Below are 25,181 nucleotides of genomic sequence, written 5' to 3' on the forward strand. Positions count from 1 at the left end.
TACTACGTGAGGTAATTAAGCAGGTTGGTAGATAAGAAACTAATGAGCTTGACTTTGTGAAATATGCAGACTGAATAACTTCCAATTGGATATTGCTGTGGAAATGACAGATTAGGTTGGAAGTAAACTGATGAAGTGTTTGATGACCTAGTGCTGAAATGTACATGCAATGCAGCAAACCACTTTTGCAAAATACAACTGTCTATCAAGCTTCCTCTTCACAACACTGAAAACAAATTCAGCTTTTTTAATGAAATGCCCAGGAGTTTTGTTTTTTTTTTAAGTTAGGGTGGCAAATAAATTCTTTAATTATTTAGTCCAGTGATGGTGCCCGAGGCACTTAAATCTCACCCCCAGAAGAACAAAAAATATTTCTAAGCTATATATCAAGTACTATTACTAATTTCAATTACCAAAATCTTAGAATTTTTAATTAAGAAAAAAAAATCCAAGAAACTGAATCACTTTCTCTTCCTATTAGGAAAAAAACCCGTATTTCTGAGATAGGATTTTGGTATGTGTTAGAGGATATTGTGAGTAAAGTTGAACAAAATTATCATGATTACGAAATATTTTTGTTAACTAAATGAAGGAAAAAGTAGTGGGGAGACATGAACAGTCATCATTTCCTTTGCAATCCCTTCTGTGCGTTTCTCTGAAGAGAGCTTTCAACAGATTTTAACCTAAGCAGGGCTTCATCAGCTGGATACATTCTCCTCTCTCCCTTCCTCCACCTCCTTGGGAAATTGAAATCAAATTGCATTGTACAGCAGATTAGTAGTGAGTTGAGTAATCAACTTGCACAGGCAGTGATGACCTGGAAGCTTGGTTGTAAGTTCCCCCCTCCCCCCAATTCAGTACTGTTGCTTTTTCCTAGATGCTTCCTTTCTGTTTGAGATGACCGACAAGCGAATATGGCAGTGCATGTAGAAGCGTATGCATAGGAATATGAGAGTAAGATTGTAATAAGCAAGGAAAAAAATGTATCTGTCAACTCAGAGCAATTTATATCCTCATTCCAAATTCTTCCTGAAGGTGGAAGGCAGGTTTCCCTCAGCTGTGTTCATGTATCAGCTCCTGTGTGTCTGTGATGGTCTCATGCTCTTAACAGGATGGGATTGATGGCATCTTTTTGTATTCACTTTTCTTATTCTTACGCAGCAGGATTGTAGACGTTCAAAGGTATGGTAACAGTGGTAAAAATATCTTTGTTCTGAGAAATTCAGAATATTTTAAAGTTGTGGAGGTTTTTTTCTCTTTTTTTTTTTTTTTTTCAGTCTGTTATCCAAGATGCTTTTTAGCACCTTGAGGGTTGGTAGGAATTGAAGTTCTTCACAAATTAGTCCTACTGTGGTAATCTTTGCTGTATTCATAGAAATAACAAAACATTATTTGTTATTTATATGAATAGCTGTTTGAGATCTTTATGAGGTAAAGGCTTATATTTAAATACAACATATATTAAAAAAATATACTTCAAAGGATACTTATTAATATACGTAATAATACCTTAGCTCTCTGAGGGACAAATAAGTTTTCATGTATGTAGAACTAGGAATTATAAGGAAATTCTGTGAAGTGCTTCCTACCTATAAATATTTGTAAAGCCCTGCCCAACTATAAATAGTAAGGAAGGCTGCAGGCTGAAGATTTGATCTTAGAAGATACCAGTTTCAGTGAGGACTGTGCTAGAATTCTGTAGCAAGTGGGGCCCCAAAGGGCTGTGCTTTTTATAGATGAATATTTAGCTGTCATGATACAGACAGATTATTAAATTGATTAATTTAATTTTCTGTTTCTGGCACAAGTTTTTCTGTGCATCATCTCCATGATATTTGATTGTTTCCTTACAAGTTGTGGTTCCTCGAGTCAGATAATATTGCAAAATGACCTTTTTTTTCTTTTTTGACTCTCCTTTTTAAAAAAATAAAATCCTTTATAATTGCGCAAAAAAAAAAAACAAACCCAAATGTTACTTTAAAAAGCAACAACCCCCAATTTTTCTCTTGCATACTTCCTCATTTTTGGAAGGAATGACCTGATTAGGATATTTTTGATTTGTTGGTAATAATGTCTACAAGGTAATTCTGGGGCTGTTTGGAAGACAATTCTCTGTTACAGTAGTCAGCATTAATACAGATGCATGAAATTCCTAGTGTGTAGCATTGCCCTTTTAACATTCAATGGACAGTGTAAAATAGCATTTAAACTAACTGGGGCAGGAAGTGCATGTAGAGTGGAGTATCCAGGTGCCAGCAGGTTTACAGACACAGAATCGTTCAATGAACTTGAGAAAAGTGGCTGCAAATGAAGAAAGTACATACTAAGTTTAAGCCTTGATATGCTCTGTGGTGCCATTTTACTAGAACAGATTACAGAAATCAAGTAGTAGTATTCAGCATTTTTCTGTACCTTTTTTTTTTTTTTTTTTTTTTAAAGAGCTCTTTCCTCTAGGAATTAAATCCAGGTTCTGTTAGATAAGATCAAACTTCCTATCAAAGCACCATGAATAAGGCATACTTGTCAGCTACATTGTATTGAATTGCAGTGTAGTTATGGTGAGTAGAAACTGAGGTTAGAATAAATCCTCTGAATAATAATTCTAACTGTAGACTTAGACTTAAGAAGATTCACCTTTGTTGGTAGGCTAATTTTAAAAAATACTTGAGATATGCAACAGACTTTTTAAGGAACAGTAAAGTTATAAAATTAGGTAGTCCCAGATTAGGATATTCTGTAATCTCTATTCTCTGGGCAGCCTCAAGAGTGAAGGGAATGCTGTCTGAACTAGTTATTTAGCACAGTGTGGCTGACTTTTGTGCTACAAATATGAGATGTCTCTCTACAGACAGCAGAGTTCAGTGTATTGTGTGTGTTTTCACTGTGAAAAGTTTCAAGTCTAATGACTGTGAAGTGGATGAAAGCATAAGAAAGGAATTATTTTCCCAGGGCTCTTTCAAAAGAGCATGCAGGGAAATCCTTGACTGAGTATGAAGTTAGACTCTCAGGTGTGAAAGAGTGTGTTTAGTGACTGCATTTCTCAGAATCCAGCTTTACTTCCCCTGTCTTGCAATACTGGAAACTGGAAGAAAATTAGCATTTATAAAGTTAGGATTGAATAGGCCACAGGAGCTGACAGTATTGTTATCTCAGGTAACCGGGCCAGGGCAAGCAAAGGAAATGCCTGGACCAAGAGAAAGTTTGTGGTATAAGATGGGTGAAAAAGTTCTTTTTTAATCTCAACTCAGACAGAAGTTAGCCCGATTACTTCAAGTGTTGGATAAAAACAAAAATAAGGCCATGGATGTTGAAAAACTCTTGCAAATGTTTTTATTGAATTGTTAACGTGAGTGGGTTCTGAGGAAGATAAGAAGAAGAGGCAGCTCATGAGGCAAAACCTTCACCGGCCATCATGCCTAAAACTGCACAAGAAACCCGCACAGAAGCTGAGAGTGGTAGTGGTTTATCTACAGGTTTTGTGTGTTGTTTTTTTTTTTTTTTCCTGTGGAACTCAAGATGGGCAACTGCCTAAGAGTCTTCTGTGGGGAAAATGGCAAACAGACCTGAAACCTGTGTATTGCACCCACTATCCTGTCTGCACGTCTAGACTTACTTTGTGTATGGTTTTCCATTTCTATAGTGTTCTGTAGACTGTAGGCAAAATGCAGATAAAGGCAAATTCATAACTGCATTTGAATCGGGTGGGCATGCTCTCTCTTGGGATATTTCCTCACTGTTTATCCGCTTTTGCATTTCTGATAATTCAGTGGTTTATTTCAGTAGAAGTGTTTTGCTAATCTGATAGTTTATGAACTTTCTCACATGGCCGTCAACGGGCCAACAGGTGAATATGCAGCATAAATTAAAAATCTACTGCCATGTTATTACATTAGAGAAATTAAAAGTAGTATGAATAAATGTTATCTTCGACAGATAATTAGTGCATAAAATATACAATAGGCAAAATACTCATCTGAAAATAAGCACTGTTACCAAGGGCAATACCACTGCTAAGCAGAGACATTAGTAGTGTGTGTCGAAAACACGTTTTAATTTCAACTGTCTTTTAGGAAACATCAGTATGTTACTCTTCTTTTGCCTACACTACTGATGACATGACCTTTTGTAGTTCCCATATAGAAGCAGAGAAGAAAAGAGTTATTCAAGAATAGTAGGGCAGAAACACAGTAATTAAGGCTGAATGCAATTCTAAGCTATTGAATATATAAAAAAAATTGTCTGTACATCTTAGTTCTAATGGTAGTCTAATCTCAGAGTCTGTTCAGACGGACAGCCTGTTTCTCTTTCCTTAACAGGTCTTACAAAAAATAAACATTCCTTTCAATTTCTGCTTTTCAGTGGGCAGTTAAGTATCTTTAATTTTAGTTAAATTCCTCTTTAGGTGTTTTGAAAGATGAGCTATAAACATTTATAAAATGTAATTATAGAGACATTTAATTGCTGTATAAATAAATGCTTTTGAACATAGACACAAGAATTCTCTATGGAGTTACCTGATTGTGTGTGTTAACTATAAAATTCATTTCCTGCTCAGTAGGTGTAACTGTCTCAGGAGTGCAACCAGTACAAATTTAGCACAGCTTTAGAGATTGTTATGAATCTGTCAATGACTTTTAGCAAAGATTGTAACCTTAATTTTGTTTAGTACTGCTCTAGTCACATCGTTAACCCCATGTCAATGATTCAAAATGTTTCACAGCATCATAGTAAAATTTAGAAATGCCAAGTTTTAAAGTAAATGGTGTGAATGAGAAGAATAATTACCTGTATGACCAGAGAAGATAAACCTTTATGAATGTATTCAAACAAGTCAAAAGCCTTATGAATTACAGTTGCTGGGACAAGGTTGTGCTTTTTGAAGAGTTACCATGTATTAATTACTAACATTTCATAGATGAAAGATGTAGGAAAGCCTAAAACCTGATGCATTTTGTCTCTCTCTCAGCTGATTTTTCTGTACTGTTTGATCTGTTTTTCTATGCTCTTTGCTTTGGCAAAGATAAGTGTGTGTGCATACAAACACAACATCATTTAATTACAACTCAGAGTAAATGGTGAATGTGTGCATGTACATAAACACATACGTGCTGTCTTCAGTATCATTTAATTACCACCCAGAGCAAACAGTCTTTCTGTTTTCTGTATTCTGGGGGACAAAAGGAATGTTTTCTTCTTTTTTGTCTGTTTTAGAGGCAGTAGGCTAAGTACTTCTCTGAAAGATGTCATTTCATATCTGACTACTGAATAGAACACAGAAACAGTAGAAGTGACTGAAAATTAGAAATACATTACACTTTCTTGATATTTAAATATTTTGTATTGTATGAGATTGTTTTGTGTGTCTCCCTTGCATCTTGCTAATATGTTTGACATTTACGTATACAGCACGGTAATTAAAAATCTGGTCTGGCCTAGATGCTGTAGAATATAGTGCGTATTTATTCTTTGCAGGTGGACACATACATTCATATATGTGTACCTAGATTTCCGTTTTTCTTATTTGTTTTGGGTTTTCATATTTTTCTTACAAAGTTATTAACAGTAAGAATAAATATAATCTAGCTCTTAGGAAATGAAATTAGCAGAGTGCCTTGGTGGCATAAAATAATGTTTAAAATTTTTAACAACTTAGTTTTCCCTAGTGGCTTTCTTTTGTTTTCTGTATGCTTCTACTGACTGCCTTTAAGAATTAGTACAAATTAAGTTAGTGTAAAGTGGTATAAAGGCTGAATTTCACACTAATTCATAAGAGAAATTTATAGCAGGCCTGTCTGTTTCCCAGTTCCTGAGGTGTTACCTTTATAAATGGTTTAATTTATTTATCTTAATTAATATTTATCTTAAGCTTAATTGGACGATGTATTTTTACAACTGATTGTAGGAAATGAGGCTTGAACATAGTTGATAAAACATTCTACCGGAAAAAGTTGTAATTGACCTCAGAATTTTTCTGTCTTTGGTATCAACTCCCCTGGAAGGAAAGGAAAACAAGCTGACAGCTCAACAGCTTACTAACAAGGCATCATTATTTTATTTGTATCTATCTGTTTATCTATTCACAATCAGGCTGCTGATTCAGCTTCAGTTGAATGTTGTTTGGCCCATTCAAGTGGGTAAAGAGACCTCGGTCAGTTTACCAGTAAATAGATGTTTAAAAGTAGAGAACTAAAAATAAGATTAGAAAGTGATCACTAATTGGCATCCTGTTGGTTGGCTCAGCAAGAGACTACTGAGACAGAAATAATATTTATGCAGCGCCTGGGTACCACTGTAATAAAAATGAATAATGACTGAGCTGCTTTCTCATCCTTGGAAGTGGTCCTTCCACTTCTGGGTTGGAGGCATGTTTGTGTAACAACTGCCCTCTGGGGTATACCTCTTCTGTAAGTAAGTAATAGACTTCAAGCTGCATAACCTTTTATCCTTGCTGAAATATTAATTGTTTTCAACATTCCAAACTATGCACAAAAGAGTCAAAGTACAAATGCTAATTTTTGAGGAAGGGAGGAGACTGTAAGAGAATACCTCAGAAGTTGCTATACAAAGCAAACTTACTGCAATTTTGGTTATTTTTCTGTCTCTTTCTTAACTATTTCCTTGGCCCATGCTTTTTCTGTATGCCTAGGTAAGAGCTTAGAGTCAATTTCCTGTTGATGGCATCAAAGACAGGGAATCAATTGCCCAGATTTTCCCAGAGGAAGCTGCGAACTCTGTCTGTTTTGCCCTTTCAGTGCTATCAGCATTAAGGAACAGCAGTACTTAAAAATGGAAGTCTTTTGCCTTATTTCTCGCTGCTGAAGTTTTGTTTTTGGCTTAGAGAAGGTGAACACAACTGAGTCCTGAAAAATACCTCTTAACTATGCCTGCCAGCATAGGTACCAACTAATGACCGTGTTCTTATGTTAATCATATGGGCACCTATATCGTAAGAATCTTAACTGATAATTTTACCCAGTTATGAGGAGAACACTTGCATTCCACACTGGACTAAAAGCACTGTGAATTATTGCTGAGCTAAAGTTGGTAAATTTTGTTTGCTTTCATATTCTTAGTAGCTGAACCAAATATTTTGTAAGAAACAAAACTGGAATTGAACTGAAACAGCAATTATAGAATTGTTGGCAAAACAATCTATAAGGCTTTGCTTTTCAGCCTAAAATATTTGCCAGCTCAATTAGAACTAAATGTTTTCCAGATTTTCTTAAGATTAGGTGATTTTTGAAATGAAAACTTCACATTATAAAAATATTTTAACATGAAACATTAAATTGACCAAAAAGAAATATTTCACTTTGATTTCAAAATGTGATGTTTTATATTCTGAAACTGTTGCTCTCACATTTTTTCCAGCTTAGCCTCTTGGTCAAATACGACTTCAAATAATAACTAGTTTTAGTCATGACCTCTTTTTCCTACTCCTGCACTCCTCAGCTATCCCCAAGACACACTTAATTTTTCCTGCAGCTTGCTGGCTGTATTAGTACTGATCCCATTGACTTCTGCAAAATGTTCCTCTGCTAACTGAATGTCATTTGGAGGAATAACGATGCTCTTTACTCAGTTTTTCAATTGACTGCAGTTAGGCTGACTTCTCAAGAAAATTCAGTCCATATACTTTCCAGAATGACTGCATGATAAGTGGTATGGAAAACCCCCTCCCTAAGTACTGAAAGTAGGAAAATCTAAGATGTCTATATTTGTTCATATTCTAATTCAGATTAAAAATCTAAAGCATGTTTTATTTTTAGGCTCATCAAGAAATGCACACATACATAATGCAGAATAGAGTAGAACCTTGCTCTATGCCAGTGGCTTTCATCTAAAAAAATACACCTATTTCTTCATCCAGGGCATTTCCCACCATCTGACTATTACAGTAGCTGTATGTGCTATTATATGATGTGTGTAGTAAAAGCAACATATGTGCTTTTATCTGATAAGTAGTCTAAAAGCTTTTTTTATTTGTTTTGCTGTAGTTGTTAGAAATCCTGCTGTTGCAGACTTGGATTAAAATTGCTTAACTTCGGAAGAAATACTTAATGAAGAGTTGCTGAAATTAAATTTCAGGCAGGGAGTTATCAGTGTAGAAGATGAGAAAAGGTGCAATATAAAGCTGTTAGTCATACCTCATGTACAGCAGTGACTATGTTGCTCAGTGGCATTTCCTGTCATTTGCTCTGAAGACTTCTGTGTATCTGTTAAACATCATTCCTGGTTTTAAATGCAAAGTCTCTCTGCTTTGATCTCCTAGCTCTCCCGCAGCCCTGCCTAACATAGCTGTTAGGCAGGCTTTTCCCAAGCCAAATATTATTTGTCAAAAAATCCAGAGAAAATGTCTGCCCACAAATTTCTTATCTGCATATTCATCTGGGCATATTCCTGGCTCAGACTTGGCTTTTCTTTCTTTTCCTTCCATTAAAATCTTCTGCTGAGCAATGAGCTCATCGCAGCACTCCATTTCTTCTGGAGAAGGATCGCCTGTGTAAATCACTGAAATGGCATCAATGATTGCCACAGTCTTGTAATGTAGCTGGAACTCTAGCAATGATTCATCTTTGGATCTGCTCAAGGTCTCCAAATACGAAAGAAAGGAGAAATAGTTTGAATTATATAGGGAAAGTTTTGCTGTGAGTTCTCAACACTACTTGAAGTCCACTGACTGGCTATTGTAGATGATCAATATTGTCTATCATGTTTTTTTCATCCAGCTATCCAATTACCTTTGTCTCCCAGTGACGCACAGGAAAAATAAGACCAGAGCTTTGCTGGTACATTCAGACCCTGCAGGTATGTTTTACCAATATCTAAAAGAAAAAGGATTTTTTTTTTTTTCCAAATGTGAGCTCTCACCAGAAGAACAGCAAGGGATAAATGACTTATCTAGAAGGTTGAATTAGAATTTTCTCCAGTAAATGTTTTCCAAACACCTCTAAGCCTAACAGAGAGGAGGAAAGAACACCAGCTGTCTCTATCAGATAATCCACAAAATGTTATGGTAAAATGCCTGTATGATTACCTCTACATTGGAAGGTAATAAATACTAAGAGAATGGGGCAGCTGCATTGCCATGAGGGCAGCGTAGCAACGATAGAGTAATTTTCACAAACCTTATAGTCAAACAGTGAAAATGGGAGCTGTCAGAAAAAAAATTACTGACGCAACTGTGTGGTGGGTAGTGTCTGCTGAAACGACAGTCGTGTTAGCTCTAGTAAATGCTAATACACTTCTAGTTTTATAAGCATTTGAAATAACCCTGTAATGTGCCACATGTTTGGAAGAAAGTCATCTCCAAAACAGAACACCTACAAGACAGATTTAAAGACCTAAAATTCTCATGAGAGCCATAACCAATGTCCATTATTATTCCTCAAAAGTTTTTTAAAAATGTAAATGTATTCCCCCATATTCCTCTTGCCCGCTAACTGAAAAGAATCCAAACTTCCACTGCCAATAAATGAGAGGGGGGAACTGGATCTGAGGCAAACAAAAATGTTTTGGTGAAATAGGATTAGTTCTTAAATCTCAAAAAAGCTTGTGGAGTCATGCAAAACAGAAAAGAGAGGTTTAGCCTGCATAGAAACAGAATCACATGAGTGCAATATCATTCAGACTTTCACTCGTGACGTTTGGTTGTTGTTGGAGACAAATCTTTGAGAAAAGAAGTACAGTAGTTTTTATAGATAAGGAGCTCAATTTCCTTAGCTTTTTGCAGTACATGAAATACAATTATTGCAAGAGGGATGAAGTGGGAATATGGCAAATACTCTTCTAATTTGGCTGCATGTGTGTTTTCTTTAAACAGTGAGGTTTGGGGTTTTTTTTTGTTTAGGGGAATGTGTTTTGATTTGTGGGCTGTAACACCAGGTGCAGCATGTGTGGCTGCTAGAGTTTCACAAGTTGTTATAAGAGAATGACAAGGCATGGGGACAATTGTTAAGACCTGCCATAGTGAAGATGCGGTTAAAAAAGTCAGATCCTGGGGATAGTGGCTAGAGAGAATGAGATTTGTTTGTTTGTATATAGGAACTGCACAGTCCCTTCCTTCATTTTCTTGCAGACCTCTCTGAATAATTGTCCACATCCACAGTGCGTGTTGAAGGTTAGAGTCTTCATGGCCATCAGCACCTGCAGAGTACTTTGTGTTTATTATGCTCTGCACAAGAAAGCATGAAGGATATAGTATGCTTCCTGGGGCTCAGTTCCTCTCAATTGCTTCATTCTCTGAATGAGTGCTGTTTGCATTTGGGCTGTAGGAATGTTTTGTGTTAGCAGGTTGCTTGTTAGTTTTCTTAGTGTTTTTAAAAACCCAGGCCTTGCTTGGAATAAAGTATACTGCTTCAGCTCATTCAAAGGGGGCATAAAAAATTAACATTCTGTTTCCTGGGGTAATGCTGCATCTCCAAATTCCTCAACACGAGACAGAGATTGTCAGTTGTGTTGGAACTGGACTAGAAAATGCATTCAATTATGGTAGAAGTCTGAGGGAGTTCAAGTGGCAAATCCTCCACGAATAAGCTCCTTTAGAAAGAAAATTCTCCTGGTGCTGCCTACGCTGCCTCTTTGCTGAGGCTTGTGGCAGTCCTTGAAGGCCCTCACATTATGTACAGGGTCAAAGATCAGATAAAATATGGGGTCAGTGTTACAGGTGTTGGAACAAGTGTTTTGTTCCCTTAGCACTTCTTCGCACTTGAACTTTTTCCAGCATAACCTGGCTATCTATACTGCACAGGAAGGGTCTGTGTGCCGTGACTCATCTACCTCTTCAGCACCATTCTGGAAAAAATTCCTTCATGAATTGATTGCCGTACTTAGATCTTTCAGATGTGGTAGTTCCAAGTTCTGCAGTGTCCACTCATCTCTTCTTCAGTCTCTTGTCTCTGTAATTTAGAGAGGGCTGAGCTATGGTGGGTATATTTTGCTCTTCTGATGATCCTGGTTCAAAGTGTGAGCGACTAAAGAGCATTCTGGTCAAAACATGTCTCAGATTGGATTCGTAAGACAGAGGAAAAATGAGAAACTAGTGAAAAAATGAAGTAAGGAGCAACTGAAACTCATTTTAAATTCCCACATCAATGTCACCGTTGAGAAAAGGGTGTTTATAAGTTGCTGTGTGTGTTTTTTGTAATTAAAATTTGGTTTCTTGGTACTAGTATATAGGAAACCATTCTTCTCGGCAACGATTCTTCAATCCAGGAAGAAAGTAAACCTCCCGAAATCACACTGTCCCATAAGCCAAATTATATATCATCCCCAAGATGAAAAATGTTAATACCAGCATTGAATGCTTCCTGCGTGCTCTTTCATAAGAGTCTATCGTCCTTCTGCAAGTGGGGAGGTAAGTCATAATGATTCCTTTCCTTTGCCTAATAGGTTGTACTTGGCTTTTCAGTCCACTTCCAGTTGATGGAAGTCCACATTACAAAAATACTCCCTGTGTGCCTTCTCCGGCACCTAGATACAATTTTCACTTGCACTACCAAGGATTCAACGTAGATATTTTTTATCCACACTCACTAATGTGAAGGAAATAATATTCTCATGGGAATGTGATATTTTTTTTCCCCTAGTGCATTGTACCATGTTCTCCTAAACTATGTGAAGCTCCTGTGAACAGCTTCTTGTAGTTTTCTAGTTATTCTTAATAATCTCTGTTGCCTTGTCTTTGTCTTTGATGCTAAGGTAACACTTGGCCCATAGTAGGCAGAAGGTAATGTCTTCTGAAACACACTCCCAGCAGGTTTTCTACCAGAGGCAATGAAAGTTGGTCTTCTCTTCTGAAATCCAAGCTAGTTTCTGGGTGATTTTGAATCCAGTCCAGGGAGTGGACTTATCATTACTTATCATCAGCTTGTATTTCACTGATGCAATTTTTGTCAAATCTACTTTTTAAGAGAGAGATTTTTGTTTCTGTTTCTCAATAGAAACAAAATACAAATACAAACCAGATTGAATACAAAGTGGAGTGAGGCAGTGTGGTTGAAGGGGAAGAAATATGTTTTGTCTGGTTAATAATTCTAACAGAAAAGTAAGTCAGCTTAAAGGAAATCAGTGTCGCATTGTTAAATGAATGTTTTATTTAAATGAAGTAATGCCACTGGCTATAAGTCACTTGGTGACTCTGCCTTAAACATTTTTCTTTTTGGGTAGAGATGACTGACTCCTAAAGGCAGGAACGGCTTATTTGCATTGATCCCATAGTACTGACCTCAGGCTAAGTGCCATCAGCTTTGAGTTTAATAACGTTTATTTAGATGGATTTCACATGATTGATGAGGAACTTTTTCATACCTTACAAATACTGAAGCTTTTCATACTTTTCATATGAAGAACAAACGGGACTGTAATCCTTTTTATAAGAGTGACAGCCAGAAGCTCCAGCCAAAATGCCAATTATCTTTTTCCCTTTTTTTTGTAGTGAAGAAGTAGCCTCATATTTCAAGCATGAGTTGCCCAGTCTTGCCAACTCTGGAGACCGGCTCTCTCTCAGGAGTCCTCCAACACAGCCTGTGCAGTGTACAGGGCAGTGGCACCAATATCAGCTCATCTTGGGCTGTGCACGTATGCTGAAGGAGAAGGCACTCCAAGACATGTCCGTCCCCTTCCCTGGTCTTTTCCCTTCCCTCTCTGCCTGCACCAGTGGCTGCAGGTGGGTGCTGAACTTCAGAGAGACACAGGTGGAGGTGTTTGGCTGTGCAAGAGTTCAAGCTTGAACAGTTGCTTCCTTGCTGCTCTGGAGGGAAGGCATGAGTCAAACTATGTTTAATCTGGCCCTCAGACTGACAGCAGGACCATGCTGTGCGCTCAACTGACACTATTATTTGAAAACTGAGAACACTAAAAAAAAGGAACAGTAATTAAGACATGGTAAAATAACAGTTGTTCTACTCAGCAAATTAAAAATGAAGCATGGCCAGCAACATGAGCAGAAGGGAAGAAAGCTGCAGGCAGAGATGCAACAATGAAGTTGCATGTACATTTCTGAAATTGCTGCCGTAGTGGCCTGGAACCAGTGGATGCTCTCTGATACGTCCTGTCAGAGAGGAAACAGGATATGGTTAGAGAGCAACAAACATTTTCAGCCCCATGCAGATGTGAGTCGTGGCTCTGAGAGCCTGGAGGAGCCAGACACTAAAGCAGAGAGTATCCATGTCTGTTGAAGATTTGCCTGTAGTTCCCCAGAAAAGTAGTTTTAGTCATTTTAGCCTAGTGAGGAGAAACTAACCTGGTGAGCAGTTGAAGCTTATCAGATGAGTAATTGGTCAGTACATAGAAAAAAACAACTTTTTAAAAAAGCATAAAAACATTGATAAATCATTTGTCAGGACATGTATTTAATGACTTAGAGCTCACTTCACCAATACATGAACAAACAGTTATTACCAGTTGTTTGTAGCTGACTTCTGAGGCAAGGAAGTGTCATGAAAACTCATAACAGTCCAAAATTATTCAAATCAAAATGGTAAAAGAAGTTGGTTTTTTTCACTGAATGATCTAGAACAGGAAACGAGGCTTGTTGTTTTTTGCTTGTTAGTGATTTTAATCAATCACAGCTGACTTGAATTGGGTCAGACTTTCACCCAGACTGTTCTCCTTTTCCTGTTTGTTTCCTTGTTTCTCCAGTTTCCAGTGGTTCTCAGCAAGTGCTGGTATTAAAAAGGTACCCAGCAAGGACCTAGCCTGATCTGTTGTAAACCCTAGTGTTATGGCTGCAGGAGCCTGTGTGCTGAGTTTACCAGAGTATCATTTACAATGAAAAGAAACTAGAATTTGTAGGCAATAGCGGGCATTTAAAAGACCTTGCAAAACTTTGAGCAATTTGAATATTCTGATTCAAGGCTGTGAAGAGAATGAAAGAAGGATGTGCAGATGATGCCATCTTTTATTTCCCAAGGAAATGGGAAGACCAACAGTGACGAGGTAGGCCCAGTGGAAGTGTTAGAAATCTTAATCTTTGTTCTTGTTTTGGTGTAGTCTCTGCTGTTCATGTCTGGCTCTCCCCTCCTCTCTCTGCTTACAGAATGTTTTATGGGACTTTCATTGTCTTTCTCTAGCAGTTCATGTTGTAATTTCAAACTGTTCACACAGTGTATTCAGTATGCTTCCAGTCAGTGGATTTTAGCTAAGGAGATTAGTTGCTCTTATAGAATGCTAGTGGACAACATTAATACTGGAGCGTGATTGTGTAGAATAAGGTTTAGGCTCCCTGGGTCGAGGGTGGTAAGCTGTAAATCTTTTTTTTTTTTTTTTTTTTTTTCTTTCCCTCTCCCCTCAAGTGTTTAATTTTCTCTTTGGCTTCAGATCGATGATTTCAGTTGGTTTGAGGTAAAGGTATTTCTACTGGGCACACATAATGCAGAAAATTCAGCATGGTTTGTTTTTTTTTTTAAATAAATATTTTTTGTTTCAATGGTTATGGACTTCCTGAAAACCTCTAATCCAGGACCGTTGTAGGTGTTCTCTGGCACTTTTATTTATGTAAAAATTACGATTTAAGTGGATACTGTAGGTGGCAAAAGTGATATGTTGTTATTTTACAGTGTCTTAGTGCATTGTTGTAAGTGAGTTTAACCAAATATTTGCTTGAAAATCCTGAAGTAGCGCATTATATTTCACTTTTGGTGTAAATGAGTATAATTTCACTCAAGTTAATAGCATGTCATTCATCCTAAAATTAGCCCACATTTTGTGATAACTCAAAATTGCCTGTTGGTGTCATTTCTGGAAAGCAGAATTAATACTTCAGGAGTCTTGCTTGCGAGGAGCAAGAACATAGACAGAAATACAAATAAAAAGGCTTTTTCCCTCTTGCCTCCTTCCCCTTCCTCTCACATACTTTTTTTCCACTTACCTCACTGCAGCATGTAGGGTATGCTTGCACTGTGTGCAGGCTGCTTTGAGAAAAGTTGATCTCACTGTAGGGGGATATTACTGTATCAAAAAAGGCTGGTTTTGAATTGCTTTTATACTGAAAAGTGATCTTAATGAATATATTATTTTAATGCCTTGGCTTACCGTACAATACCCCTAAAAACTTTGTCAAAAGCACATTTAATTTTCTGGCTAAACATCTGTGTGCTAGTTACAACGGCCTTTTCTGGGGCATACTGGTATTTCTAGCTGTAAAAGCTGATGCTTCTAAAATGTCTTAGTGAGTCTTGAAATCTGTTTCATGGAACTGTGACTAGACACGTGCATGGGCAAAGCTTCCCTTTAGATGGGTTACATCACCTCCTGCTTTTTGTTTTGCTGATTATATGCTTTAAATGAACTTTCTATTCACTGTGGTGGACTTCAGTGTGTGTGAACCCTGATAGTAATAACTTTAATAGTAATAGCTTTATGGTAGCTGCAAAGGCTGAAGGTTAAAGAGAAGCAAGATTTGTTGGGAGAAGGAATAAATTTTATCAAAGCAGTTGATATCGCTGTAACTTGTAAATTTTAAAGTGTTGTGTGTGAGTGGGAAGGCAGAACTAAATAGAGCATACAGTTGGCCTTAAAAGAAAAAAGCAGAGCAAAATTTAACTCTTAGGAGTGTAGTCTGTGAAACGCTTCTTGCTTAGGATATTTTTTTCTTACAGGAATGGGGGAGACTGAGAAAGAAGATTAAAAACTCATTTGTGTAGCTTTGAAATCTCTTTAAATGCTTGTTTTCTTTAACTTTAGCTATAATCTATCTTTTTAAGTTTCTGTTTGGGGCAAAAAAATTCTAGTTATGTTGCAGTTTTGCTTCTCTTAGAATTCAAGACAAAAAATTAGAAAGTGGCAGCTAAATGTTAAAGTGGCTGTTAAATAGGATCAAAGTATCTTTTATATGAGCTTCCCGGTCTTTGGTACTAGACTTATACACATGACTACTCAGAATTTTTGTTGAAGTTCGTGAATTTTGCTGGCTAGTGATCAAGTACCAATTTTGCAAACTGCATGTGTAATTAGAGACTTTTTTCCCCAGTGTTCTTGCCAACATGAGAAATTCTAATGCTAATGCTGCTGTGTATCAAGACACTGAATTTGCTACTTTTTCAGTATATTTTTATGATTCCTATAGAAGGTATAGGGTGAGCAGGAGAGAGTGAACAAGCATGTTTACATGTACACAAAACACTCCCTAGGATATAAATGGTATTTAGCTATTTCTGTGAATAGTTAATACGATAATATTGTTATGTTTGGACGTTAGTACTTCTGTCAGCCATTGCTGCCTGTCTCTCTGGACATGAACCAAAATGTATTTGAAGAGTTAAAACATTTATCTTGATCTCTAACCCTTCAGCAGTACTGATTGTTTATACAGTAACCAAAAGAGCTGTAAATCGAGTTCATTGCCAATGTGGGAGGTTGATTTCCATGCAGTCGTTAGTACAAAATGTTCATTGGTGGTAGTTATGCCCAGAGAGTGAGGTAACAACAGAACAAGTTGGTATAATGGCATATATTGAAGAAATTTTTTACTCTTACATGCACAGAACTATGTCACCAAACTTGTTTTCATATTTGAGATTGACAGATACCCTGTACGTTTGTATCTTAACTGGAGATAGTGTGTTCAGCTGTCACTCTTCCTCGTGCCTAGGAATTGGCATTGTTGCTTGTAGTGCTGCGGCTTGCTCTCTGGTGGGAGTACTGGGCTAGCTCTGCTCTTTTGCTGCTAGCCTCTCCTGCCTGGGCTAGCACCCAGAAATACTTCGATGCATGTCTAGGCAAATATAAGCTTATTCTGCTCATGCTGAAGCAGGATGGAAAGCAGAGTGGCACCAAGAGTGAGCTGGCATTATTAGATCTGTACTGAATGATGCAGTTGTGCGGGTTTAATTTGTGTTATAGCACAGACAGTATAAACACTAATTTGATTACAAATTGTTATTTAGAGACGCTCAAAGTTGTTTGAAAAATTCTTTCTTTACAACAAAAAAAAAACCCTAACTGAGAGACTGGTGCCACCCAACCAAGTGCTTACATTGGCTCAGTTGCTTAACAATGTCTGTTTTGTTTCCATCTTTTCTGTTTGTTTGCTCAGAGACTAAAGACATCCTCCTTCTGCAGTGGGAAACTAATAAATAAAACTTATACCTTTTTTTGAGGTTTCAAGGAATTGGATGTCTTACCCAAACAGTGGTTCAAAATCCGTTAGTGATATTCCAGTCTGGGCATTTCTCTGCTAACCCTCACTTGTCAATGGCAAAACGAATAGGTGTGCACCATGCTGTCACACTCTTGACAATGTATGGTTGTTGAGTGCATGTTTTTCTCCTTTTAACCTATGAATAGAAAATACAGGCTTCAGGTGCTGAACAGGTTTGTCCCTGAGCTTAGTAGCTAGGTTTTCCGAGTTGTTAAGCTCTTCTTCTCTTCAGCCAAGTGTCCTCTTTTTATATATATATATGTGTGTGTGTGTGTGTACACATATACGCATATCTCTCTCACTCCCCCTTCTCCACTTAATGGCATTTTCTCAAGTGCATGCTGTAGAAAGCCCTTAGGTTGCAATAGGGCACTCACAAGGGGAGAGGGCGAACACTACCCTCATCCTTTGCCTTATCTTCAGTTCTGAATTATCTTCTATTGAGGATTGTATTAAAACTTCAAATATTGACTTGACATCTATTTAAGATAGAATATGTTTTTTGAGCTATTATTGTTAAAAAGGGTTTTAAAGATCCAGGACAAAAGACTGGATGTTAAACCTCCCTCTCTGCAGAGAATTCATTCAGTAGCTGATAATGTGATCTGCTCAGGATAAATGAAGACGTCCAGGCTCTGTCAGCAGCCTCGATACTGTTGCCTGTGCAGATGTTTTTTTTTTTTTAAAAAGTGTTGCCTGGGCTTGCAGCGCTTATTGGATGCAGCTCTTCTCGGGTTTGCAGCAGATGCAGCCTTACTGCTCACATCTGGATGGCTGCGTTTGACTCGACACTGTTTGATTTATTGAACATGGACCAAATATCCAATGTTGTTGGTCCTGAAATGCTGCTGGGTTGGGTGGAGTCTGAGGGGGAACAGGGAACCCAGGTGTGCTCAACCCCAGCAGTTGGCCTGTTTGTTGCTGCTCATGGTTAGATGGGGGAGCTCCAAATGGCAGTGGTTGGTTTTGGTGGGCACGTTAGGACCCCTGTGAGGGTTCGTGGCCAGAGCCCTGACCCCTGTCTGAAGGCAGCAGGGCTGCTTCTTGTGGGTGACCCGAGGCTGAGACTGGGCACAACTCGTGTCCAGGATGCCGTGTGTCACCCTTGCGGTGCTGTGCAGGCCGTCGCTGGCCACCACGTCGTTACTACAACAGCTATTGTTATTTCAGTACCGTTCGCAGGTCGCCCCCAGGGCGCTCCCGGGGCGCGGGGTGTGCTCGGGGGAGCCGGCACGGCGCTGCGGCGGGAAGGGCCGCGGCTGCTTCTTCCCGGCGCGCCCGCCAGGGGGCGCCGGCGACACGGGCGGGCAGAGGCGGCGGCTGGACGAAGGCCGCGGCGGCGGGGCGGGAGCGGGGCTTGGCCGGGTGCTGCCCCCGGCCCGGCCTCGGCCCCGGCCTCCCGCCGGAGCCCCACGGGGGTGGGGTGCTCCCGCCACCCCGGCCTAGGTTCCGCGGCGTGGCGGGCTTGTCTCCCCCTCCTCCCTGTCGTGTGGGGACGTTACAGGCCTGAAATACCAATAAACCCACCAACACGGAACTGCGGATTTAATGTATTTATTATATATACATAGATGTGTAATACGGAATATATTTTTTTTTTTTTTTTTTCCGTAGCAGTATGCTTGCGGATTCTTTCCCACGTTACAGCTGCGTGTTGACTGGGATGGCTTTTGTGTAGAATCCTTCGCAGATCAGGGTCCCTCCTCAGCACAAGCCTAATGCTGAGCGAGGTGGCAGGGAGGGGTTTGCTGCTCATCTAAGGGTGCGAGGGTGGGTTTGGGTGGCTGGAGAGAGGAAAGCTTTTAAAGGAAGCAAGAATCAAAGTAGAAATTCCAAGGTCCTTCCTGCCCTGTTTATAAATCTTTTTGGCACCATCTTAACAGTGTATTGTGTTGGTAATCTCCAAGTTCCCAGGTACCCCATTTTCATGGTGTGTAGTAAAGCACTTAGTGCTGAGCAAAGAGCTGCTTATGCTGCTTTTAGAATGCAAAACCCGGAATCCTGTGCCCGTTTAAAAACAAAATTTGCACTGCTCCATGTTGCCATTTATTTAACACCATATGAAAGGAAGAAGTTTGACCTTTCTGATTGTTATATGGTCTCCTTGAAGCAATTCAAGTAACTGAATAAACACACAAGGTTTCTCTTCTGTAATCTCTGTTTTCTAGCATAAAACTGCAAGGGAAAGCAGTTGATGATATTAAATCCAATTACAGCTTAATAGCTTTATGGAATCTTCTTTGCATTTCTTAAAATATTTCACATTCAGGACACATACTGTGAGGAGATGATGGCAGTGTAACACCTGTACCCTTTGTATTATTATTCCTGTCATTAAACTTAAAGCCAATATTTTAAATATATTTTTGTTTCTGAATATTATTGATAAGGGTACATCACCATATTATTAATCCCTAACTAAAATGGGGGAAAAATAACCACAACTAATGTTTTAATTTTTAAAATTTAAAATAACTATTTTTCTTCAGAAAACTGTAGTGCTGAAACTAAACATCCTGCTGAGATAAAATAGTGAAAGTGTTTCTTATGGTGAGGGAGATTAGAATATATCAGCACTCAGCTTGGTCTCTTTCTGTAACCACTGCTGCTGTCCTGTCTGGAAACATCAGGTTCTCATAATTTTTGCTATCTACTGTTGGTGACCTGATTGTATATTGATGAGCATAAACATTTTTTATTACCTAGGCATCTCCTTGTTATATCCAGCATTATAATTTCTGTAACAAGTATACTGTGTGTAAACAAACAGGTGGGTGGCCAGAGAAAGGTGGAAATTTAATTTTTTTTTTTTTTAAGTTGTAGACAGAGCTCAAGAAACAGTTTTTAGCTCTTGGACAGATATTGCAGTCCAAGATTTGAAAAGTTCATCTGAGGTTTTTGTGAGCTCTGTTCAGAGCCCTTTTTAGAGGAGGCTATTCAGAGTCTCTCTGGCTCTGGGAAGCATTTGAAACGGGGCATCCAAAGCACATACACATATCCTGGCCTGTTTCAGAATTAGAATATGACTGTTCTTTCCAGTTTAGTTGTGATGCGTCTGCATGGCACACTTAAATTGCTCCGTCATTATTTGACAATCAATAGTTTTGTTGATGTTTATATACATATGTTAATATTTTCCTCAATATTGTCAACCCCATATGCGTATTGATGAAATGGAATTTCATACTGTTTAGCATTTTTAATGTAGCATAAATATAGCTGTTTGTTTAAGTTTAGGCACACTCTTCTTTCGCTTGCATCAGTACAGCTTCTGGTTTCACTGGAGGCTCTATCAGTAAAAATGAGATGGGAAGCTGCCCCCAAAACTGTGAGTTACATAACAGGTAGAAATCCTCTTTGGCTATAAAATATTTATTCGGTATTATGTAAGAAAATGGAAAAGCTTGGAGGTGGAGAAAGAAGAAGAAGAAAAAAATCTAATATAAGATTTGAGTGGGAAACTGAAGCAGATAAAATCTGGGAAAGTAAGTCTGGTGATGGTGGAAACAGTCTATTTGAGGTTTGCTTCATGACTTCATCATTAATCCCCAAAGTTTTCAGGCTGAGGAGAGAAAACAAATGTACAGGTTCTGAGCTTTCTGACGCACAGCACTCACGTATTCTCAGACTTCAGGTACAGTAAGAAATGTCTTTTATTTCCACCATAGAGCTTTTGTCACATCATGTGAAGATCTAGTGACTTTTTTTTTTTCAGGGAAGTGTGACTGAAAGCTCCCTGCCCTCCATGTCACCATCCACCTGCCTGGCCTTGAGACTGTCAGAGGCACGTAGTGATGTTTGTATACCTGAGGAAGAGTGCCTTCTCCCATGCCAATTAACACTTCTAAAGAAGCGCGATGTATGCTTTAAAGTAGACATCTTTAAAGTTGGGGTTACGAAGTGAAAGTTTTTCAGCCTGTGACTGAAGTCACACTGCTGTCTGCTTTCTGTGACTGGGCCAAGGCCTTTCCTTATGGATGTAATGTTTTCTGGATGTCTCAGAGGAGGAAGTAACTCCTAGGTTTGCTTTCTCTCGAGACAGATGACTTTGTCCATAGGTGTCTTTTTCAGTGATTGTACCTAAGTTTCTCTGTTTTCCCTGTGTTGTGTAGACAGCTGAAGAATATTGGCCTCAGTATTTGCAAAGCAGACATGGTGAGTGTTTTTTTTTTTTGTTGTTGTGGTGGTGTTTGTTTGTTTGTTTAAATAAAGGAGAGGTTCATGCTATTATTCTCCAATTCTAAAGCCTTGATAGTTTTATGGTCTCTCTAATTTAAATCTATAGCATGGGGAGGGGGAAGCCTGTAGTGCTTTTATTATTATTTTTCCTTAATAAGTTGCATTTCCTCCTGCGAGAGTTGCAGTGGAAAGCATGGGTAATATACGTACTACCTGTTAGCTTTATAAATGATTGCTTTCAAATACTTGGCCAGGAAAGTAGGGGTGAACTCAACTGGATCGTGTTCCTTTGAATTAATATATGGGGAAAGGATTCTCACCAGGGAAAAGCTATGATTCTCTTATCTTGCTGTCAAAGGCACATAATGATGAAAATAAAATGAACTTGTCACAAGTAAAGTTTAGTGAGAACTCATCTGCGTGCAGAATAATTCCTGTAAGCGTGACATCTTCATTTAAAGATGTTTCGACACTGCACAGAGAATTTGTCATGCAAATGAGGTCCTCATTAGGAAGTAATATTTTTAGAATACTTTAAGCAAAAGGAAGTATATTCTTCTAAAGGCTTTCTATACATGCATAGGACAACTTTATAGAAAGGAAGATGAGACTGGACATGGTCGTATTAATGTGAGACAAATGTTTTCCCATATCATCTCATTAGGAAATCTAAATTTGGAGTTCTTACATGATCTGCCTTTCACAAAATGTTATGCTTTAAAGGCTTAGGTTTTAATGTCTAAAATTTAACCTACCTATGCAAGATAACAAGAGGCTGTTGCTTCGCTGCAGTGCGCCGCTGAATATCCTTCCTAATCATTTTGTCAAAGAAGAAATGTGTCTGTTTCACCTGCTTTTGAGTAGGGTGAAATACAGGAACTCGGTTACAGTATGACATTTATATAGGTGAGACAACAGCAGTATTTCTTGGAGGGAGAAGTGACAACACTGTCGCTGTGTAATATTTAAGCCTCTGGTCTTAAAAGCATGTGATGAAGTTATGCATCTGTGCAGCTGAAATGGGTATGTGTGTCTCGGTCGTTAAGACTTGGAATGCATGTTGCTGAACAAGCCTGGATGGAGAAAATGCCTGCTTCTGAGCTGTGGCGAATGAGGGCAGTTTTTCTCGGCCCTGATTTTGCAGTCTCACAGGGCAAAGTAATGGCTCTGTACAAGGCAACTCCAGCCTCCTACCCCTCTGCTGTACTCATGTGGAAGGGTCTGGAGCTCCACACAGCCCAAACACCCTGTCTCGATTCTCTGAAGAGGGCGTGTTGGGCTGGTGGGAATCAGCCACAGATTCTTCACTGGGTTTGTGCTTACCTAAAAGGTTGGCTAGGTTGAGTGGGGCTTCGCATTCATCTTAATTGTGTTTCTGTTTGTCTTGTTTTGTAATGTAGGTACTTTTGTTGGTAAATTCTAGTCAATTCCAGAAGTCTAAGTTTTCTGTGTATCAGCAGGAGGAACTTGACTTTGCTGATGATAGAAAATACATGAACTCTATGCAGTCCCCTGTGGTGATAAGAGGTTGCTCAGCAAAGTATCCTAGTCTACTGCAAGAACTAGAGAAGTCCCTTGCTTTGTATAGTGCTCAGGCAGTGTTAAGGACAGAAATGATTAAGGTAGACAGGAAAGGTGGTGATAGAAATTAGGAATTCAGGTCACTGAAAGGTAGGAGTGTCGAAGAGCAAATGAATTAGTACTCACATCACAACTTTTGCTGCTCTGGCTCCCTTGCTGATAAGACCAAATAGGTATTGTTGAGGAGAAGCAGTTTATGTGAACTTCTAAAGCTGTGAAGAGAAGCAGCTGATTAACATTAATGTTTAGAGTTGGTATCAGTCTCCTGTGAAACTGATACAGTTTGAGGAACTGAGATGATCCCTGGTATCTGTTAGCCTGACTATTGAAGCAATGAAGCGTGTGAGCCCTTCTGCTCTGTGTGCTTAGAAAATGTATAACTGATTAATGTAGGCACTTTTCCTGAAGTGAAGCAATCTGGACTTTTGCCACCTTAGGTGGATTTAGGTTCTGTTGTTCAGATACTTGGGGGGTTATCTGGAAGGCTTTTGAGGCAAAACTTGGAAAGTAGTGTTTCCTGGCCAGAATGCCAGGTGAACATGTATTGTACTGATTCCACTATTCATCCATATCTGTATTGAGATGCAGTACATTTATTTTCTTTTAATATAGGTTCTGAAATTATTGAAGATGCATAAATCTTTGGTTTTCATTGTAGTCATCTCAAAAAAGCCAACTGCAAAACTTCTCGCTTAAATAATATAATAGTTTCCTAATACTTTTACATTCAGTTTTGTAAGGTTTCAGGTTTGCTGTAAAAGATACTAAAAAAGATGAATTTCGGTTTCGAGAGTGTGCTTTTACTAAGCAAAGCAACACTTCTTACAGCTACTTAGATGGCAAAGAAACAAATGCAGTTACTGTTCAAGAGCGTGACATTCATTTTGAAATATGCTGTGGAATCTGTGGTCTTTCTATAAATTACACTCCCTCTGTTCGTTTGGGGAGGACTGCAAATGTTAAAGGCTGAATATTGCACTTTGGACCTCTGCATGCGGGAAGGGAAACATCAAGTAGAACTGGAGAATCTGGTGACCCAGAGAAACAGGCAATAGAAATGGGCAGAGAGTTGCATGAAATGCAATGCTTTGTGCTGTACACAGAATAGTTTTCACCTGGTGTGTTTTTTGTTTTGTTCAGGAAAATGGAACTTATCTACGTGCTTTAAATAACCAAATTTTTTCAAGGATATGCCAGATGTCATCATTAAATCCCCTCCGCAACTAAAAAAAGAACCCCAAACCCCCAAAAAACCCCAAAACCAAAACCCACCAACCTGAAACAACAACCAACCAACTGCTCCCCCAAACAAAAAAAACCACCCCAATGCCACACCCCCCAAATCTTGCTAACTCCAGGCAAAATGAAGTAATAGTGGTTGTAGTTGGCAGCAAACAGAAATGGAAATTTTATCATCATGCTAACTCTTTTCCAGCGGAGGAAAACACTGAATAGCACTTCTTGTATGTCCAGTTTAGCATTGTTGAATTAAGTATACATATATTTGTATTTGAGAATCTACAGGTAAATAGCATATACATGAACTGAGTAGCAATGCACATTCAGTCAAATGAAGGCATTAACACAAAGCTGTATTCTTAATGAAGGTAGGAAGATAGGAGATGGGAACTGAAATGGGATATAAAGGGTAGCTAGAAATGTTAATAATAAAGGAAGTAAGATATGCAGGCAAGTATTTGTATATGTCTATGAGAGAGAATACATCTCAACGTGGTGCTGTAAGACCATGTGCTACCTGAGTGCTGCTATAGATTCTCATAATGGTTAATGCATGTACTTTACTAAAAAAGTTAGTGACTTTTGCAGCAGCCAAGCCTGTGTCTTTGAGAATGTGATGGAAGAGATACAGAACAGTTGGGACTGTAGGTGCTGCATTCCAGGCTGCATTCCAGCTGGCAGGCACCTGACACCAACATTTTACCCACCTGCAGTGTTGACAAAGATAATTGCAGCATTTCTGAAGGGAAAAAAACCAGTCCTGTGGCAGTCAGCAGAAAGGGGATTCCTTCCTGAGGCACCTCAGTGCAGGTGGGCACCTGTTTTGTGTGACACAGACGCACCTTGTATAGCTTGGTGTTGTCACCTAGGGTCTATTGAGTTCTTGCAGGGAGCAGTGAGAACAGAGTGGATTATTGAATGTGCTCCAGAGAATATAACTATTCTGCTTTACAGAATTACAGAGGTACCGTTATTACTCTTGCCTGTGGTCTAGGACATGAGGGCATGCTAGAACACGTGCTGATGTTGCCATTGTTAATTT

The 25,181-nt window shown here is 38.8% G+C and overlaps 1 protein-coding gene and 1 long non-coding RNA gene across 17 annotated transcripts in view; one reads left to right on the forward strand and one right to left on the reverse strand.

The window, feature by feature from the left end:
* The window catches only part of ATP2B2 (ATPase plasma membrane Ca2+ transporting 2), a 442,035-nt gene that overhangs the window by 12,787 nt on the left and 404,067 nt on the right, over positions 1-25,181 (forward strand). The gene's annotated exons all lie outside the window — the stretch shown is intronic.
* Positions 20,306-23,168, reverse strand: LOC148050175 (uncharacterized). The gene is made up of 3 exons (XR_015701539.1): positions 23,027-23,168; positions 22,075-22,169; positions 20,306-20,702 (listed from the first exon to the last, which is right to left on the reverse strand). It is a non-coding gene; the product is annotated as an uncharacterized LOC148050175 (long non-coding RNA).

Source organism: Nipponia nippon, unplaced genomic scaffold (assembly GCF_047370975.1).
Source record: "Nipponia nippon isolate SJK-2023a ecotype South Korea unplaced genomic scaffold, ASM4737097v1 scaffold_9, whole genome shotgun sequence".
Lineage (NCBI taxonomy): Eukaryota > Metazoa > Chordata > Aves > Pelecaniformes > Threskiornithidae > Nipponia > Nipponia nippon.